General features: G+C 39.7%; 1 protein-coding gene across 7 annotated transcripts in view; it reads right to left on the reverse strand.

The window, feature by feature from the left end:
- BMPR1B (bone morphogenetic protein receptor type 1B) overlaps positions 1-20,992 on the reverse strand; it is a 234,603-nt gene that overhangs the window by 58,432 nt on the left and 155,179 nt on the right. The window contains exon 1 of one of the 7 annotated variants that reach the window (XM_052682140.1): positions 19,117-19,379. The exons of the other annotated variants lie outside the window; for them this stretch is intronic. The gene's annotated coding sequence lies outside the window, so the exon portion shown is untranslated. Of the gene's footprint in view, positions 1-19,116; positions 19,380-20,992 lie in introns of those variants that run through there. 7 annotated transcript variants of the gene reach the window in all.

Consider the following 20,992-nt stretch of genomic DNA (forward strand, 5'->3'; position numbering starts at 1 on the left):
CAAATAATCTCTCTCTGACTAAAACTGAGATACACTGTGAAGGCCCCTTACTTTGTTGAGGAGACTTTTCTCTAATTCCTGAATAGACTGATATCTTAGTGCTTAATAAGTAAGTTTATAACAGCCTCAAATTATTTAGAAGATCATTAACAAATTGGAACTCCTTGCCAAAGGAGTTAACATGCACATATCAAACCCAAAAGCATATGAATAGCCTTTGTATGGGCAGAGATGGGAGATCAATTCTCGTTCTCTTCTGCACAATTGAATACTTCAGATTCAACCAAATGACAAATTTCTGCATTGCTCAATCAAGTAGCTAGATTGAACTGGGCAATTTGACCTATTATCTTTTATCCCATCTACCAGTGATAAATCATCTTAGTTAATCTTCCAGGCAAAATCAACAATTGAGCTAATCCTGATTAGGCTTAATATTGGTTGAATCACGTTTATGCTCACCCTGGAAAAACAGGTCACAGAAGTTAATCCAGCCTGTAAAAACATCTAAAATAATAAAAAAAAAAACTATTAGACAAAGAATAAGTCATGTGCCCAGTCAGCTGACATCTGCCACAGGCCCAAATTTAACGAGATTTAAGCATGGGCAACCTCTTTTATACCCTTCTTTTCCTCTCTTCTTTTTTACAAGTTCCTCAGCAACAAAAAGCTAAATGCATCCATGTATTTCTACCAGAAAAAGCCTTCAGGGAGAGTAGGCAGTCTATAAAAGGAAGGGGTTCTCTTAACAGCAGGAAGAGTAGCTGAAATTTGAGCAAAGAAGCCCAGGTTTTACTTCTTCTTTTGCCTGACCAAACCTGACTGTTGGCTGTTCTGAAACCATCTGGACAAGGAAATCTTATGCTGATGGTTTGGGTATCACCAAAATTAAGGTTCCAGTCTTACTATGAGATCATTCTCCCAGAGGGAGGAATTTTCTTAGATCATCCAGAACTGCTTTGCTGCTAATGGCCAAGCAAGCCAAGTTGCTGGCTTGCTCCTCTTCTTCTATAAATATGCCTCAGCACACCTGAATTTTATAGCAGAAATAAAAGAAAATCCAAAACCCTGCTGCTAAACTTACTGCTTATAATAAAATAACTGCAGTGTCTTTTTTTTTTTTTTTCTTCAGATTAAGGAAGACCTTTTTTGGGCCACTTTCCAGGATGAAAAAACAGCTGTCTTTGCCAATCTTCTTGCAGGCAAAGAAAATCTTCAAGATGAACTGCTTTGATAGAAGACAGGAGATTAATATTTTTTTTCTTTCCTTTGCCAGGATGGCCTCTTCTAGAGTCAACTTTGTGATCCTGAAGGCACTTCCAGCTACAAATTAATTGCAGATTTGATGCATACTTGTTGTTCATAGGTATCAGGAGTGATACGCTTAAAAATTCTTTACAACCTTGAAGACTACAAAATTAACTTCCCAGTTCTCAAAGTAAGCTTATGTAGAGCAATCTCTGCTTTTCTGTGATTTGAAGCATAGTGTAAGGAAACTGCATCTCAAAACTGGGCTTTGGAAGAGGATGACGGTCCCAAACCACATCAACTCTTGCAGAAGAACTTCCAATTCACTGATGAAGCAAAATAGCAGAGATTGGTGAATGTCTATGCTGAAACCTATGCTGCTCAGTATGTTTTCCTTTTTAAATAGGATTTTAAAAGACTAATATATAGCCAAGAACCAGAATTGCCTGTTCTGGTTTAAGAATAAGCTCTCCACCCAAACAAAGTATTAATGTGTCACTCTGTATAATAAATATAAGACTTACTATACAAGGAAGTAGAGCAGAATGGCTTTGGCCTTGTCTAAAACTAATATATTTTAAGTCTATATATAACAAGTTCCTCTGACAATGAATCGTGTAATGTCTACAAGACAAAAAACGGCACACTTTGTTAGCTACAGAAAGACAGGTGGACCGACAGAAACTTCCACTTAGTGCTTTATTGGCCGCCTGCCACAGCTTGAATGGGAGCAATTATGAAAAAAATTGAACACATGACTTTAATAAGCTTCAATATGGATTGCTGTCTGGTAAAAACAGAGCTTTACAAAAAGTTACTCTGGGACTAGTCTTTGCTACTGGGAACAAATCTCTTGTTTCAGACGTCGATCACATATTCTTTGGATTATTTGAAAAGATTAGCAAGAGGAGCGACGTGAAATTGGGGGTGACAGGAAGCAGGCTTGGGAGATAGCAACTCATGCTTGTGCCTGCTGGCAAGCACCTCTCCCAGCACTGCTGCATTTTTGCTCTTTGTGCGTACACACATTTATTCAAATTTAACACCTGGCAAAACTATATATTAACAAAGATGTGCTCAAACTCTTCGCTGTGAATGTAGTGGGAAACTAACTGGTAGCCCAGAGAAATTGTGGATGCCTTATCCCGGGTGTTCAAGGTCAGGCCCTGGGCAGACTGATCCAGTGGATGGTAGCCCTGCTAGCTGGATGTAACTGGTCCTTAAGGTCACCTGCACCCCAAACCACTCTGTGATTCCGCAATAAATAGATTACACCTAGTAGCAGACAGAAGGATCTATTTCCAGTTCCCATATCACCTGGAACAAGACTACTGCAGCAATTATGGATTGTTTTACCTTCTATCAAGGAAAAAACAAACAAACAAAAACAAAAAAAGATTGGAAAGGATAAGAGAAAATTCTGTTTCATTCAATAAGAAATTCCAAAGAATTATATCATCTTTAGCAGAAAGTGAAAGGAACAAGACTAATTTTAAATGACTTTCACCTTGAGTGGGACCACTATACAGCTTAGAACACCCAGTATGGCAGCATCAGAATTGTTCCACTTGCTGCAAGCTTGTCTTTTCCTGAATATCCTTTGATTCTGCTTGTGTTTTCAATGGCCATCCTCCTCTACGTGCTTTGAGACGAGCTATGCATGCACCCCACACACTTTCCTATTTTCAAGCCACAAGTTCTCAAAAAATATGACTGCACAGTTTATAAAAAAATCTTACACAACATAAAGGAACTGTTGCAATCAGATGGCTACTACAAAGCGAGTTTTATTTTCACAGGTTTTTGAAACTTTGCCCCAGAAATGATGGTATCCTCTCCTTCTAGCCTGACCCCAAGCTCCCTTATCTATAAAATAGCAATTATTAACAACAGTTAACATGCATTGATAACAGCTCAGTCTGAGACTCTTCTAACACATCATAAACTTAGTGAGGGTAAGTTCAAATAAAAGCAGCCATAATCTGCTGCACAAATACAACACAGAGAACAACTGGCTAGTCAATAATCTGCAGCATTAGACAGGGGGTCACAGGATTAATGAAGTCATCAGTGCAATAATTCATGAGAAAGCAGCTACTATATCAGGAGGTATCCAGAGACTGCTCTGTATAAGATAGGAGAAACGAGCCCCCTGCTCGGGGACAGGAGAACCTCTTCAGAAGGTGTATCTTGCTTTGGGCAGCACTGCTCAAAGAGGACAAGAGCTTATGAAAAAAGCTCAGAGAGGAACAACTACAACTGTCACACATGGGAAAACAATGATCTATGAGGAATGATTAAAAGGAGAATGTCAGTCTAGAGACAAGGGCCACATGGTAACAACTCTGAAATAATGAGGAGGTCTCTGCTAAGAGAGATGGAATGCATTCTTTTTCCATGTACACTCACACAGGATGAGAAATAAGGGCTGACGTTTTACAGCTGAGATCTCTCTTAGACATTCTGAAAATGAGATTATATTTGAAAGTGCAAATAAGAACGGAAACAGATAGTCTATGGAGGTAACAGAATAATTGCCTGCTCCTATTTTAAAAAATCTCTAGAGCCTTCTAGGCTCATTTTCTGAAAACTCATGACTTATCTAAAAATTGATCCAATGGATTTCAATTTTCAAAGCATCAACACTTTCTCATGTATTTTCAGTTTTTTATTTCAGAACATCTTAAATTCTATTCTGACCTAATAAACAAGAGAACATAATTTAAAAATGAATATTAGTTGCCAAACAAAATAAAAGATCCATCCTCCCCAGAGCTCTAATCAACTAACCTTATGTCATCATTGTTGTGCTCACATTAGAGTATGAACAGACCAAATACAGAATCAGTCTTAGTGAGAGTCTGAAATCATCACTGTTATCACCAGGGAGAAGAAAACAAAAAGGGAAAAAGCTACTGTCTAAGAAATGCTAAGATTTAGAACTAGAGAACTCAGGCAATAAACTGTTTAGAGGAGACATACGGGAGCTCTAGAAATAACAAGACTACAGTCTTTTGTTTTTTTTCTTTAGTTTCAGAATTTACAGCAAGTCCTGGGCTAAATTAAAACATATTTTATTTTTATTACTGAATCTGATTCTGCAGTATGTTTCTTTAGTTGTGATAGCTTTATGTCAGAGGAACAATGCAATGTTTTCTAATCTCCTTTGAGATAATTTTTAATGAAGGAAAGAAAGCATCTTTTCCAAGTAAAATAATCCATAACACACTTGTCTTCAGACTTTTAATTATTTAATGTAATTTCTGTATGAAGACACTAAGATTCATCTACAAAGTCTTCTTTTATTGCAAAAGACTGATCAGTAGGTTGAAATGAAAAGTGACTTAACTAAATAGAGAGAGAGAGAGAGAGAGAGAGAGAGAGACTTTTCAGTAAAAATGAAATTCTAACAAACAATGTAAGTTTTGTTTTTTGCCCACATTCAACATACATATGCTTGTGCAAATTGTAGCATTTACCAGTTGAGGCTTGGCTACTTTTATCCTTTCCAAATGTCTTTCTTTACGCACTAAAGAACTTTTCATTTACCACAGAATTGCTATGTATGCACACAAAAGTGAATTGTTAACTTATAGGGGAAGGTGGAGAGCAATATATTCCGCCTGGAGTGAATGTAGAGAATAAATAGTCAAGGAATGAATAAGCATGAACAATAAAGGAAATGTGGTAAAAAGTGTCAACTCTGCTCAACTGAAACTGCAAAGCATTACTATTGCTTTACTCAAAACAATAATGTTATATGTCTAGAGTAAGTCTGTAACAGGCCAAAAAATGTTTTCATAAAAGGGAAGAAAAATGCTATTTAAGAGTCCCTCCATGTCCATTCTCAGGGGTTTAAGGAATCAGACAGCAAATGCTTACAACATTGCATAAATTGTTGGAATTTCTTTATCGTGTGTGTCCAGAACATTCCCAAAGAAGCAGCCCTGGACACTATGATCAGCATCCTGCTCTGGGGTGCATGCAGGTGTTTTGAAGGAATTCTTGTCTGAAACCTGCTTTGCCACTGTTATGGTTTTGGAGATGTTCTGAAAAGGGAGCTCTGACAACAGCGCTGAGCTTTGTTTAGAGAATGTAATCCTCATTCTCCCAGCTGCTGACAGGAAAAGGCCACATCTTGCTTAAGTGAAAAATTCCTTTCTCAAAGTCAAGGGATGAAAGTGGTAGAGAAGAGCAAATTTCTTGCCTGAACTGCAAACTTAAAACGTCTGACAGATGGTTAACAACATCAGAAACAGCTTTTTTTTATATTCTTAAACATAGATCAAAGTAAAAATTTTCTACCAGGTGGTATTAGGCATTACAGGGATACAGAAAGCATCCAAATAATAACCTGATCCTCTGGATTACTGATCCTATAGAAATGAATGGAGTGGAGGGTGTTACACTCTTGCAGTCATAAGCTATTCTAGTGCTGCACTGAGCATTATTTTGTAATTAAAAAAAAAAAAAAGCCACTTTTTATTTAAACGAAAATGCAGATCTTGGATACATACATTGCCATGACCCTTGATTTCCATTTCCATTCTATTCCTAGAATACTGTTAGTGTGAGTACAAGGAAATTATTTTTTGAAATGTATTGCATAGTTTGACTTTTTTCCTAAACAACAGCAAAAACCTAGACACTGCCAAACACATTTAAATAGTATGGGCATTTAAAAAATGTAATTTAAAAAATTAAAGGCCACAATGTTGAGAAAAAGCATTGGAAGTAAAACTGACATGCTTGACAAGGAAGCGAAGTGAGCTGAAAAACTACATAAACTTGTTCAGAGGAAGATAATAGACTGTGGAGAACTGAATCAAGTAGGAAACAGAGGAAGCGGATAAGGAGGGGAAAATTACGGCATGCTTCTCTATTGCTTAGTATGGCACTGAGATTTGCTGAATCACACTGCTCTTCTGTGGAAGACTTTTCTGCAAAGCCCTGATAAATCGTCCTGTCCCTTTTCAGAGTGAGAAAGGCGAGGATTTGTAACTTATTATTTGTACCTCTTACTCTGTTCACTTAAAGAAGTTGCATGCAGTAGATATGCCTGGACGTCATGCTGCATCATGCTCTGTACTGCATGGTGAGACTTCTATTTACAGTTCTTTTTGAGAGAGAGTTTAAACAACGCCAAGTATAACCACATTACACTAAAAGCACACTTTTAAATTACCAGCTTAACCATCCACAAAAGATGCTACAGTAATACTCTTCGAAGTTTGTTTCATAAAGGGTAATTATTTTTGCCTGAAGAATCCTATTTTTTTTTTCCCCAGAAATCTAGAAGGTAGATATGGTAGGTGATCCCAACACACTACAAATAAGCATGAAGTAAAACAGAAATGACTCCGCCAGTAGTTTCAGCCAATGTATAAAGGCACTTCCATTGGTAGAGAGAGCCCACTCAAAAATTAGCATCCCATCTTTTTGGTGAAGCCATTTTGCAATCACATCAGCAGTCTGCTTCACCATGCAGTTGCATGGTTGCATGTTGGGCTACAAAGGGAATGGCAATGGGGAGAGATATCCTGCCTCCAGCATTCACAGTGAGGCTGCTGTAACCCAACTATGAACGCACGGACTTGGAGATTTCGCCCAACCTGCCCCTCCTCTGCCCCATTGCCCTGTATGCAGCATGCAGTACAGACACCTCTTTGTCTACCAGGGATTTCTGAAACTAAATTTAATGAACTTTCAGATACCACAATGATGGGTGTCTCAGGGAAACATGGGAGGAAATTAATAATTACAGCCTTAGCAGGTTTTGAATAGCATGCAGTAAATAAAGTGATGGTTACACATTGAACAATGAAAGTAAAACAGAATGCTGAATAGGGGCTCATTAAGCAAGTGCTGCCCATCTTTAGGTTGGAACAAAGCAGGGGTCCAGTGGAAAAGCTAATCTGTTAGTTATCATGTAATTAAAGCCTGCATAGAAATGCTTACGCACAAAGGTCAAATAAAGGTTGCCCACAACATAAATACAGAGGTCTTAAACAAATCCAGTAATGGTATTTTCATGCAAATTTTTGCTTATGTATTGTTACATACTTTGAATATAAAGCTTACAAGGCAGAACTCACTACCTTTGTATCTCTGTAAATAGTCTTTCTAAACAACGTGTTATTCACCTGAAAATTTACTAGTTTGGATACGTTAAGAGTTCGAGGAAATTCTTTGGCCCAGATGCCCAGATCAGGCAGGAGATCAGCCCAAGAGATTCAGTCTGGGCTACTAAGGTTAGGATGCACACCTTTCCTCCAGCACATCCCACCTCTGGTCCTTGTGGTACAGACTTCACAAGTGAAAATCCTGGTTGTGAGACTGGCAACGAATGAATGGCAAAACTCACTTCCATTCTATGAGGGAAATTTGTTCAATGTGATTTTAGGTTAAGTCATGCTGGGGAAAAAAAAAAAATATATATATATATATATACACACATATATATATGGGCATGTAACATGAAAGAAGCTTGTAGTCTAAATGCACTACCAAAGGAGTACACAAATTTGGAAAGCTATTTAGTCCAGCATATGGAATAGAAACAGCCTTTTTTATATATATATATGTATATATACAGATATTTCTATGGCCTGTCTCCACCTCTGGAGACAGCTGCTCCCAATTAACATATCTCACAAACAACTCTGTGGTATCAGACTGTATTATTATTTCCATTTTGCAAGAAAAAAGGTGAAACAGGAGAGCAGACCAGGTTGAAGAAGGTATCTTTCTGCTTCTTGCGGAAATCAGCTGAATTTGACTTAACCAAACAGTATCTATAGAGCTGTATCTGCAAAATGGTTGTCCATCTAGGTGGTGTTACACTACAAAGCTGCAATATGAATCTAAGATTTTTAATTCTCTATCTATTACATCTCTAAAAGATCACTGAACAATGCTGATCTGTACTAAAAGATCATGTACCCTGAACGACAAACTGCACATTCATAAAACTGGTCTGTATTATTTCCTTCAGTAAAGTCTTCTATTCCGTTACTACCACGATAGAACATTAAACAGGCAAGACATTTGGAAAGGAAAAATGAAAAGAGTTGTTTATTCCAAGTGGTCGCTGTGGTGGGTTTGATGGCTCTTTCACTTTCTGTCTGTGACTTTCCCTCCCACAAATATTGTCCATACACTAAAAGCAAACTACAAACTTAAAGTTTATAAACACAGAAAATACAAAAACTACTAATGCTGTCATGCAAAAATAAAAATCTTGTCATTTTAGCTGTTTCAGAAGTGAAAGTAATACATTAAAATTTACAAAACGTCTATAGTTAGCTCTTCAAAACCATTCTGACGACAAGTAAGAGTTGAACCTAACTACAGGACCACAGAGCTCCTTCAACTCTTCAAGTACATGTATGATACATGCTTGTCCACTAGCAGAAACATGCAATCTGGAGGGAATGCAGAGGAAGACATAAGTCGTCAGAATTTTCTCCCCAGTGCTTGCTTTCCCCAGTTGCCAACAAGCATGCCAATGGCAGGCACACAGCCCATCTAATAACTGCCCACCAAAAAGCATGAAGGTGCTTTCCAAAGCAACAATCTTTATGCAAAGACATAAAAACAAAGGTACAAATATTTGCTCTTAGCAGATGCTGACATCCAAAGTTGTAAAGCTACAGATTACATCCCCTCCTTGCTCTCTAAAAATGCTGAAGAAACTACAAACGTCTCTTACAGAAACTGAAGAAAAATAGGAGCTTCTTCACATTTTAAAAAGTGTGTTTTGGAAGCACAATTTATTTTCTCTTCTTTTTGCATCATCTAGGCCTTTATTTCTGTTATCTAAAATAAATACAAGTTTGCATATATTTTTTACAAAAGGAACATATTGTTAAGCTGATTTTAACTTATTTTGGGTGATGAAATGATGGGATAGTGCACAAGCATGTTTAAGGGTAATGTGTTTGGCATCTACTTCCTGAGGCTGAGGTAAACTCGATTACAAAGGTTAGATTTTTATATAAAGGACTGTCCAGACACTTTATATGCTTCCATAATTCAGGGCCATTCCATTTTATCGGTTTATGAGGTTTAGTCTGTTCATCTTTGGTGGTATTATTTTGTTACAAAACAAAACATACACAACTCAAGTGCATGTTCACATAGCTTGAAAGAGTCTATAGGATTCTCCCCCCCTAGGCTCCCAAAGAAAATGTTCTGAGTGATTTATGGAAAAGTTACAACATTGTGTTGTAGTGGCAGTAGATACTCCAGAATGTGTTCTGCCCAGCTCACACAAAGGACTGCAATTCCCTCAGAGAATAGTCAGTTTGCACCAGTTTGATGATCATAGCTATCAGAACATAACTACACTTCCCTGAGTTAGCACAGCTTGTTGCATGGAGACAGTAATCTAAGAGAATTTCATAAGGCCACTGCTGAAGAGGAACCATCAAACACACCATCATCTGGTGTTCCCTGCCCAAAGTTTCCCTTACAAACAAGTCTCTTCCTAGCATTTCCTGCAGACTGCGATCATACTGCTTCCAGTAGAAGTGCTCCACTGATGTAATTTATTGCCATTTTTTAAATTTCCTTTGATTACTCCTTATCTTTCTTTTTTCCAGTGACAAAAACACTCTACTAAACCATTTTTTCTTCTATAGCACTTCCAGCTCCACAGGCAGCAGTATCTTTTTTAATGCTTTTCCATTCCTTCCTTTAATTCATCCATATTTTAATGCACAATTTTCAATACTACCCCAAGGAAGGGCTTGGGGAAAGGACAGTCTAGGAGCAAGGATAGGAACAGAGCCTGTTCTAGGCTGCCCCAAGGCAGCTTTGCAATGGCATCTTATTGTGGTACCTCAGCTCAACACAGTTGGGCCCTTGCAGCTCAAGTTTCAAGCTTTTGTTTCTGGTAGTCAACAGTTCAAACTCTCACTGCCCACCTAAAGCATTTATTCCCATTTACAGAAACATATTTTTCTAAATTTCCTTTATTCTAGTTCTAGACAGAACTTTTCCCGCCTCCATTCTTTTTTGTTATTTTTTTCTCTTTTTTTAAAGGAGTAAATATTAATAACATAACTATAGAATAACTTTTTTTTTTTTTTTCTTTTTTTTGCACTCTTCTTTTTAGTGATGCCTCCTGGTATACAGGAAGCTGCAAAAATCAAACACATCTTTAGGCACATAGCGACAACAAAACTGTTAAGAAAGTATAAAATAAATTACATTTAAGTAGTGATGGAATTGATGAGATCTTCCAGTTCTTTGAAAACAGATTAGAATGCAAGAGAAACCTAAATTTATTCACAAAATGTAAACCATTCATTACCAGTTCGCAAGAAGATTATGTTATTTCTTCATCTGTAGCTGTATTTTCAGCTGTTGGCTTCCCACAGGCAGCAATCATTCATCCAACAAAATCTACTTGGTGGCCCATATTCAAATAAAACAAGTTTAGCTTCTTAAATAGAAATAATGAGTTCCCATATGTTACTCAGTCAAAGTGAAAAAGAGGTTATTATCATGTGATATTGATTTAATCAGGAGGCGTTCAGATTTAAGAAAAAAGGAATTTCTTTCAGCTTCCAAACTCTAGTTTGCACTGAAAGGTTAATATCAGAAAGTCCCAGATGAGCACTGGGTTGCCCCATGAAAGTAGACACAATGTATCCATCTATAAGAATGGAGCATCTCAGGAATACCCATTTTCAACAACCCAAAGTTAAATACCATTATCCTATAGAAAGATGCTGCATAATTTATGCTGAGGCATCTCAGTGAATAAGTGCAACAAATACTATACAATACGTGATATCTATTTGGGTAGGAGGAACCAAAGCATAATTAAATAAAAGCCAACAATGAGGAAACAGACCATGTGATGCTTTTGTTCGCCTTTTATTTCTGATAGAAATGAGTTGCCAAGAGGAGATAATGCTGATATCCTGCTCTGAGAGGTGAAAGAATTGTTTTATCTATATTCTTCACACTGTGTATTTAAATATAATACATATGTAGCTTGATCTCAACCTACATGAACATGTAATGATTAATAATCCAATTCTATTTCAGAACATAACTTTTATACATTTTTTTAAAAGGAAAATCTGTCCGGTTGATGTAAGGTTCAATCTGTATTTAATTTATCAATCTGTATTGAATTTATCACAATTAACACAAATCATGGCAAATCTGCACAGAGTGAATCTGCAAAATAACAAATTGGTTATTTTTAAGTTCTTTATTTTTGATTCAAGGTTCACTTGCTAGGATTTCCCACAATTTATCATCCAGCCACTTCATTTTCTTATGTAACATTTAGAAGGTAAAAATTGGATCCAAGAAAGAAGGGGGGGAAAAAAAAGTAGAAATAAATGATAAATGTTAATCCTGACATCTCCACTTAATAGAATAAGTTATATAAGTAAAGGTTATCTTATTGTTTGGGCTGATCAGACACAGAGACACAGAACCAGGCTGTCTATCAACAGCCATAGATGGTACAAAACCCAACTAAAGAAAGAAATGAAATCCATTTGCTTCTGAATTTCCCAGTGCTCCTGTGTAGTCACAAAGACGTTCCATGGCTGGCAAGAATAAGAAAATTACTAGAAACCTTCTGCAAATGAAACCCAGCTGCTTAAGCACAATCTCATATGTCTCCTACACTGTGTGGCTCTGATAGATTAAATTGAGCATAAGAAAGAGATGAAATATTTATGAAAATTAAATTTGCAGAATGCATGTCAGTAAGCCTGAAAAACATTTCTTTTCAAATGAATACAGGAAACCACATTTTTCACCCAACCAGGCTATGGTAGGTTATAGCAGTGGTATTCACACAAGCCTCTGAGATGCCTATGTTTTCTGCAGCCTGCTTAGCTTTTACTCAAACCACTGATTCCAGAAGCAGCGACCACAGATACTGACTCTGACACTGGCGTATCAAGTGTTTGTAAACAACACACACAAATGAAATACTATGTTTTACTCTTTCTTCACCAAAAGGTATTTTGAAGGCTGCAAAAATGTTTATATCACATGAGGTATTCTGTGTACTGACACTAGCCAGAACAGAATATTGCTGGAATGAGCAAAATCCTTGTTAAATATTTAAGAGAATGCTTTCAGATATTTAAGTAAATGAATACATTCTGAAAGAGACACCTTCAGGCTGTTTGTTTACCAAATGTTCATATTTTCCTTGCACTGGCTTTCTCAAAAGAGCTATGAAAGAAAAGTTCAGTGGGGTAAAATAGTCACAGCAACAGAAAAATGAGCTAACATTTAGATTCAAATAAAGTGATAGAAGCACAAAATACCTCCTGCTTTTTCCAATGGCAAACATCTTGCATGAAATCCCCCCAGATAGCTTGCATCTCTCTCTGTGGTCCAAGTCTTGCCTGTCTCAGCAGATCTGTTGTCACTACAGCAAGCTCTGCTGATCAGGTTTTCATTTCCTACCCAATCCTATCTTTCATCTCTTTAGAAGTAAATATCTTAGAAAAGGTGACACTCTCTTTTCCAGGTGCTCTTCTATCTCTTTATGGGATTGAGAAACCCAGAAGATCTTTTAGGGAGATAATCCTTCTGATGGTTTAGCACTCAATTATTCCAAATTCCTGCATGATACAAATACCCATACACACATGGAACTGTGACCTAAAGCAAACAGATGCGGTTGTCCTAGCAAAGCAAAACCGAGACACAGCATTAATATTTATACTGAGGATTAATAATAAAGAGGCTGCAGCAATCTGTGCTGCTTAGCCCTGACTTCAGCAAACCAGAGACACAACTCTTCCCATATTCTTGTGCTGCTTGAATGCTTTCCACCAGCATGCCAGGGCCATGGGATAAACCAGGACACTATAATCATCCCAGAGCTGATCCATGATTTATTTGAAGAAGCAGAGCAAACAATGTCTCCCAAACTCTTTTTCAAAGGAGTAGCAACAAATATTCTATTTTCTTTTCATGAGATGTTTATACATCAAGAATTGAGTATCTTCTATGATGCTAAAGTGATACAAGGCAGATATCAGCAGTGAAATTATGATGAGTCCTACTTACATTAACAATATCTGAAGTAACAGTTTAAATTTGCTGATCAAAAATATTAGATAATATCTCCTTACTGCTAGTTTACAACATAGAAGACTGAAAAACAGAAAGATGCAAATGGAATTTAGTAAATTGATAGAGTAGACTTCCTTAGAATCCCTAATCTTGACATGATAGTGCTATATTTCTTTTATCAAAAATTTAAGCCTCCATTTCTGTCATGGTACCCAAAGCCCTGTCAACCCCCAAAAGATCATTTCCATTTAAAATTGCATAGGTGTTTTACATTACTTCACAAGTAAAGACTTCATGGTTAATTTGGCTAACAAATGGCACATTTAGTTTCATTCCACTCAAATATTCTGCAGTCTAGCTATGAAACTGAAACAAACAGCACCCAAAAGTTGTAGGAGAGAAGTGTTTGCTGAACTGCAAAATAAGCCTGGCCTTTAAACCCACATCTTGTCAAGGCCAGATAGTGGAGGAGCAGACACTCTGTGAGCGATAAACTCCTACTCAGAACATGTGGGTGCAAAACATGCATACCTTGTGCGTCCTGGGCTGAACTGTACCTTCTAGACAAGTGAGGTGGTGGAGGAATATAGGAAAGAAGACGCATATCCTGCTGTCTTCCCTGCAGGTATGATGCTAAAGAGATCAGATTTCCAGCATCAGTGACGCTCACCACAGGTCACTTTTATTGCTGATTAATAGTGAGAGATTAATAGCTGGGGATACCACATAATGGCTTCAGCACAAAACTCCAGAGCACACAGCCACAGCTATGCCTTTAACATGTGCTCATACTTGCAGTGCTTTTTGCCATATGGTTACTGGGATCAGCTTACACTTAAAAAATTATTATTTAAACACATACTAAACAGTAATACTGTACATCTACCTTTCAAATAACACAGCCCAAAGGCTGCCTGTCCTCATGCCTCATCCTTCAGCTTCACACAAGCCAAACAATGTCACCTCATATCTTGCAAGTGCATGAACGTTTTATCAGAGTGCAAAAACCCATGGAGTAGTACTGAATATTGCCACCAGGACTCAATGGTCTGGCATTTCGCCAGATGACAGCTAGACCAGCAGGTGAACACAAATCTCTTTTTCAGATTAAAATGAAGTACAGTTCTGCCTGCTCAATCCCTTGAGCAGTGAACTGTGTGACAAGTAACTACTCTAAGGAATTTTGTTACATCAGGTTTATATACTCACCAGCTTGCAGCCATAACAACTGTGGTGATTCAAAGTCCCTGTGACTTTGGATCTTTTGGTTGTAGAGGCTGATGTGTCATGGTGCGGCATGAGGATGGAGTACATCAACAGAGAGGTAGGTGTAAGTGTTTACACTGTAGGTGTAAGCATCATCCTGCTCCCATAAGACACCACTGGCTCCAGCACAGCTTTCTCCAACCTTCTCTTCCCTGTTTTTCATAAACGTTACCCTCTTGTACTCAGAAAAATCCCTCATGATTTCCAGGAATCAGCTTTGGACCAACCTATGACCTGCTCTGTGCTCATTGGGAAGGCAGAAGGATCTGTCAAATAAATATCCCATCTATATCCCACAAGACAGGCAGGAGGGAACCAGGACTTGGCACATGTTACGCTACAGCATCTTAAGGCATCATTCCACATATAGGATTGATATAGCTATTTAGTGATTTGCCACTCAGCCACCCATGCAACATTTCTTTCTTTTTTTTCTTTGGAGCCAAACTTTGGTCAGATTATGGAATATAACCTACTTTCCCCCCAGGATATAAGAGATGATTTGGCAAAGAGAGTTTTTACTCCCCATTTGTTTTACAACACAGCTCTCTCATTTGCCTCATCAAGCTCAGTAAGCCTTTTTTTTTCAATGACCAGTTAATTTAAAATTTATCCTATGTCAATGACAATTACCTTTCTCGTCTTTGCTGAAGATTTCCTTAAATTTGAATTCCAGCTTTGAAAATTACCACCTGCAATTTTGCAATGCAAGATAGAAACATAAAATAGCATTCTGTCCAAAATCCTGAAGACTAAATCTGCAGTTCTATCTGACTGAACTGATTTACCCTCAACACATGTTGTCAGGATGACCCTTTGCCCTCAAAATTAGGAGTAAAAAAATTAAACCCAGCCAAAAATACCCCCAAAACATCTAGAAGATAACGTCAAGAACAGTAATTGCTGGTCCAGGTAAAACAAGTGTAGTCAGAAGTATTTAAATTCAAATTAGAAAAAGGCATTGGTCTTGTGGATAGAAAATAAGTCACAGATGTAGCAAATGCCTTGACTCACACTGAGGTTTTTGTCGTAGCACTGTGTAACACAGCCGCAGTCTCAGATACAAAACCCACTGGGTACAGTGTGGGCAGAGGGATCTCCATCCAAAGCACCAGTGGCAGTAACTTGTCACCAAGACAGAAGGATGCAGCATTCAGCAGATTTCTGCCCTGAGTGCAATCTGGTAGCACATTTTCACTAACAATTTAGACACTGAATTAGACGTGTTTGCTTACAAAAAACTGCACTTGCTACCGAGCTGAGAAGAGTGCACATGAGCAGGAGTACAGGACTCAAACTAAAAGTGTTCTCAAGAAATGGGACAAGTCAGTGAGAAAGCCAGGCCTGCTGTTCAGACAGTACAACATAATATGCAGACAGTGTAACATAACGCACATGCAATGGCACAAATAAACAATCTGCCAAATGGCCTTTCTCTGAAAAAGGATCTGCAAATTACAAAGGCTTATAAGCTGAACACAAGAAAACATGACAAGCCACTGTGAAAAAGGGAAACACTGCACTGTGATGTACAAACAGCCACAGCCCAACAAGTAGCTGTTCTGCAGCAGCAACTCAAGATCCCTTATTAAGAGCCGGGTGCTGCACACCTCCCTGCATTCAGGGTAAACCCACTGTTCCATTAATTATATGGCTACAGGTGCTGTAGTAATTATATGGAACCATCAGCACCCCCATGGGCGTATCTCCAGGCAAAATGCAGGCTCCACAGCCTGATCATCTTCTCAGTGTGATCACTTTGAAAACAGGCACTTGAAAGGGCAGAAGTGGAAGCATCTACCAAGCAAATTTAAGCTGGAATGAATACTGCTTTAGGAAACTTTGCGTTTGGCCTGAGGCCAAATTACTTAAAGGATCTCTTAATTTGATTTTTAGCATGCCAGTCATAACAGCTAGCCTGGAAACTGCCTAGAGCAATAGGACTCGGACACATAACCTAAAGGGTAGGAGGACGCAAAGCACTACAGTCATGTAACTGAAAAATAAATTAACACATTAACAATATAATTTAACAGTGCATAGCTTTGCAATTTTTTTTTCCCAGTGATTTCTCTCCTAAAATTATCCTAAAGCATTTGGCTTCAGTTGCTCCTACTTTCCTCTCTTCAATTGCTGAGAGGCCTTGGGCCAGCCTCCATCCCCTTCAGCTCTCAGGAGGAGACAAGGAGCACGTGAGAGCACTGAGGGCTGCCTTGTGGACTCCCAGCACCAACCTCTGCTGCAGAGCCATGCTGGTCAGCACACAGGGCTTAGGAAAGCAGAAATGGCCAATCTGAACAAGGCAATGTTTACATTTGTTGCAATTTGGATAAGCGCTCAAAAATCAAATCAAGCTTCACTCTCGACTGATGGGAGCATATTTTCAAAGCAAACTGAGTTCAGGAACTCAGTTCCTGGATTTCAAATCAGACTCCTAGGAATCTTCCTGTGACATGCAGCTACAGTGTTGATCAGATCTAATATCTGGGGAGCAACTTTGAGTACTTTTTTCATGCTGATCTTTGCACCTTCTGCAACCCTCTGCAATGGTGTCACAGAACAAAAGAATGCTTTGGGTTGGAAGGGACCTTTAAGATCATCTAATTCCAAACCTCTGCTATAGGCAGGGACACCTCCCACCAGACCAGGTTGCTCAAAGCCCCATCCAGCCTGGCCTTGAATGCTTCCAGAGAGGGGGCATCCACAGCCTCCCTCGGCAGTCTGTTCCAGTGACACACCACCCTCACATTTTGGTCTCCTCCAGGCCAAAGGAATTTTCTGGGCACAACTCACTGCAGTTCTGCTACAAATCTGCATATTACCTCAGCAGATGCTCCTATGTCAGAGTGCAGCTCTGGGGCCAGTCATCACACTGAGATTGCTGGTGTTTTTAAGAGCATAGCTTCTAAATGCACTTTCAAATGCAGCTGATGTCTGTATTTCTAAACTACATTAGATGTTAAGGTTTTTCTTTTTCTTTTTTTTTTTTTTTTGTGTATGGTTTTTGGTTTTTTGGTTTTTTTGTGTTTTTGTTTGTTTGTTTGTTTTCTGCATTAGTAACTCTGAAGATAATTTAGGAAGCCCTTTGTTTTTTCAAGTGATCACACTGAAAAGAAAGTGCCAGATCACTAACACATTAGGAAAGTTTCCAAAGAAATTAGACACTAATAAAACTCAGATACATTTATGGCCAGCATCTGATTCTGGGTGAGCTGTGTACATCCCCAGCTGCACTGCCCGCTTGAGCAGCAGAGGGTGCTGGCAGAATACCACAGGGTCCTTTCCAATCATCCCCAGGTGGGTAAGCAATTGGGCCAGAGCCTGCACTGAGGGTCTCTGAGAATGAACAGGACCACAGAATGGATTGAAAGAAGGGCTGAAATAGCACCTACAGCCTGCAAGATCTGCTTGTGCTTTGCAGAATTGACACAGTGCTCAATCCTATGCATACACATAGGCTATGAGATGCTCGGTTGATAATCAGACAGAAAACATGACTTTCAGCAGTTTCTTTGGCATACAAAGAAAACCATCAACCGGTAGTGGCAAAAGCTGCTACACCTGGCACTGCAGCCCCCCCATCTACCCTGCATCCCATTTCTACCACCCCCCTGAGCCACCCCATCACACAGAGCTGCGGGACAGGTGGATTGCATGAGTGCTGCTGAAGCATCAGAAAAGCTCACTTTGCAGACTGAAGATTGCAGGTGAGGTCACAGAAAGTTTAACTGTTTAGTAAACAGAGCTGACTAATTAATAGAGAAAAAATAAAAAACTTCCTTGCTTTGTGTTCTTCTTTTCAGATGTGATACTCAGATTGCTAACAGCCAAAAGACTGAGTGCTTTACCACCTTATTTGCAACATCTTTAAAGACCTAATGTTTAGCAAACAAATAAAATGACTCTTCAAAGACAGCGATGTACACTCCTTCCAAAGAACATCGGTTCAGGAACGAAGCACACCACTGTAAGCACGTTGATGAACTACAGAAAACATGCCTTCGCATTTGCCAACTACTGAACTGGCTTTCAAATGCAATTGCTGTAAATACATTTCACTCATTAACACACGTTCCATATTTTTCAGTCTCCATAATAAATCTGCCACAATTGTGCTGTCAATCAAAATTCTGCCTCATTACAGTCCGTTTGCTGCTAATTAGTGCCCCCTTCTCTTATTAGCTCTGTCAAATTTTTGCTTCCTGATGGTTAAATATAGCATTTTCATTTATCATTGTACTGATGCTTTCCTATTAGGACTTCAGCTGGAACAAGTTCAACCTTCTCACTAAAGAAGCACAAACCAAACAAAAAACAAACAGCAAACAGCTAGCTCTGAGAAGGAGTAATCAGGCAAAGTTAAAGCCTAAAGCCACTCAGGATTCCTACGGGAAGATTTAATCCACCCGGCCGGCGTGTGAGGCGGCGCATGGAGCCCGGAGCTGCCCTTCCCCTCCTGCCCCAGCCCCGCGCACAGCACGAGCCCTCCACCCCCCCCCCCCGCCCAACCCCTCTCGACCCTCCGGCCGCACGTACCGGCTGCGCTCCTGCGTCTCGGCTGCGGGTCCCGGCTGCTTGCCCCGCTGCTGCTCCTCCGCTCGGCCCCGGGACGCGAACGAGAAGCGGCTCAGCCGGGGCGGGCCGCGGGCAGACTCCGTGCGCCGGGAGAGCCCCGGCCCCGCCGCGATCGCCGCCCCCCTCCCGAGTCGCCTTACAGGGGTGCGCCGAGCAGAGAGCGGCTCCCGAGCGGCAGCGGTAGGAGGTGAGGAGGGGGAGAGCGTGAGCGGAGCGAGACGCCCGCCCCGCAGCTCGTCACTGGACAACTGCTGTAAGCAGCGGGGGAGTCGGTGGCATCGCTCAGGCGCTAAATGAGTTCCTGCGGCATGTGCGCGGGGCTGCCGGCGGCTCAGCCGGGCTGCAGCCCGAGCCGTGCTGCCTCAGCTGGGCTGAGGCTGCAAAACGTCCGCGTTAACTACATGTGGACAGTTGCTCAAGAAAACGCTACTTTCTGTCGCTACACGAGTTTCGATCCCTTACCAGTTGCTCAAGCAGGATAAGTGGATGCAGTCCCAGCAGATAACCCAGCAACAGGTCTGCTCTTTGGCACAGCAACAAGCACTAGAAGTGTTCTGGCATCAAACAGAACAAGTGCAGGGTCTAGTCCGTGAGTAAAACAGAGGTGAGATCTTGCAAACTTGGAATGCAGAACTACACCAGCAACGCTACAGACTGATGGACTGCAACGGACAGACTCCCAACTATCACTAAGCAAAAATATATATATAAAAAAAAACAAGAGCAGGGTACTATTCATTTACATACCTACCTACAGGTAGCAATTAGCAGTGAAAACACTAATAACGAGAAAAGCAGCTTTGGTGATTCATTAGCTTCTTTTTTACCAGTTTGTTCGGTTTGGCACTGACACTCTCTCTACTCCTGCAGCTAATGAGAGCCTGGCATCTCAGTGAGCAAATCTCATTGCCGTGTTTTGAAGGGTACTTCACACTAAAAAGAGCGAGCCAAAGATCCACATCCTTGACAGCGCTTAGCAAAATGAAAATTGCATCCATAAAGTGGGCACCTGGAAGCTGTCATGCAACACACAGTAATAAAGTGGTAAAACCCAGCTGACCAAGAGCCATCTTCCTAAGCTTTGTCCAGACATCAAAAGCCCAATGAGTATTGGTCTTGCCTTCCCAGTGATGGGGAGCACTTATTTTTCCTTTCTTTATCCTTGTTTAAATATCCATGCCCTGGTTGATCAATATGTCATTTTGCTGCATGAAAGCAACAGAAACATAGATTTCTATACACATAATTGGAATACGTCATTTATGAGACTGTTCGTGTTTTCATTGGAATTATATAGCAATATATAACATGTTATTATCTAAGCTATTCTTTTTTAAAGAGTCCTAATTACAGATTTGCTCCACACTTAATATCAGTTTGCATGGGAAATATTCTTGTACCTCACATTTAATGTATATGCTGTGTTGCTGTGTATATGCTTGATGTCCTTCCCAGTCTCCCATGTAAGCACAAAAAAGCAGAAGAGCTTATCCAAAAATCCCAATCTGTCATGTATCGTACACCTTTCACTAGAAGGACAGGGTGATGCTCAGTGAGCTTTCAAACTGCAAGATGTGGAAGAATCATTATTGCAGACACATGGGATGGACACCACAACTCTTGGTTGTGACTGCAAAGAACTGGATAGATCTAGACTTGCAAATGGTGTAATTTGAAAGGCTACCATTAAAGGCATAGGGAATCTAAACTGAGATGCTTTTAGGATGCCACAGAAAATAATTTCTTGTGCAAAAATAAGTTTTTATAAATGTATATGTACTTCAAGTTTGTATCTGTCCACAAATCTAACTACTCCACTTCAGTAGTGAGGTAAAGT

The sequence above is a fragment of the Tympanuchus pallidicinctus genome, unplaced genomic scaffold (assembly GCF_026119805.1).
Source record: "Tympanuchus pallidicinctus isolate F22 unplaced genomic scaffold, pur_lepc_1.0 scaffold2, whole genome shotgun sequence".
Lineage (NCBI taxonomy): Eukaryota > Metazoa > Chordata > Aves > Galliformes > Phasianidae > Tympanuchus > Tympanuchus pallidicinctus.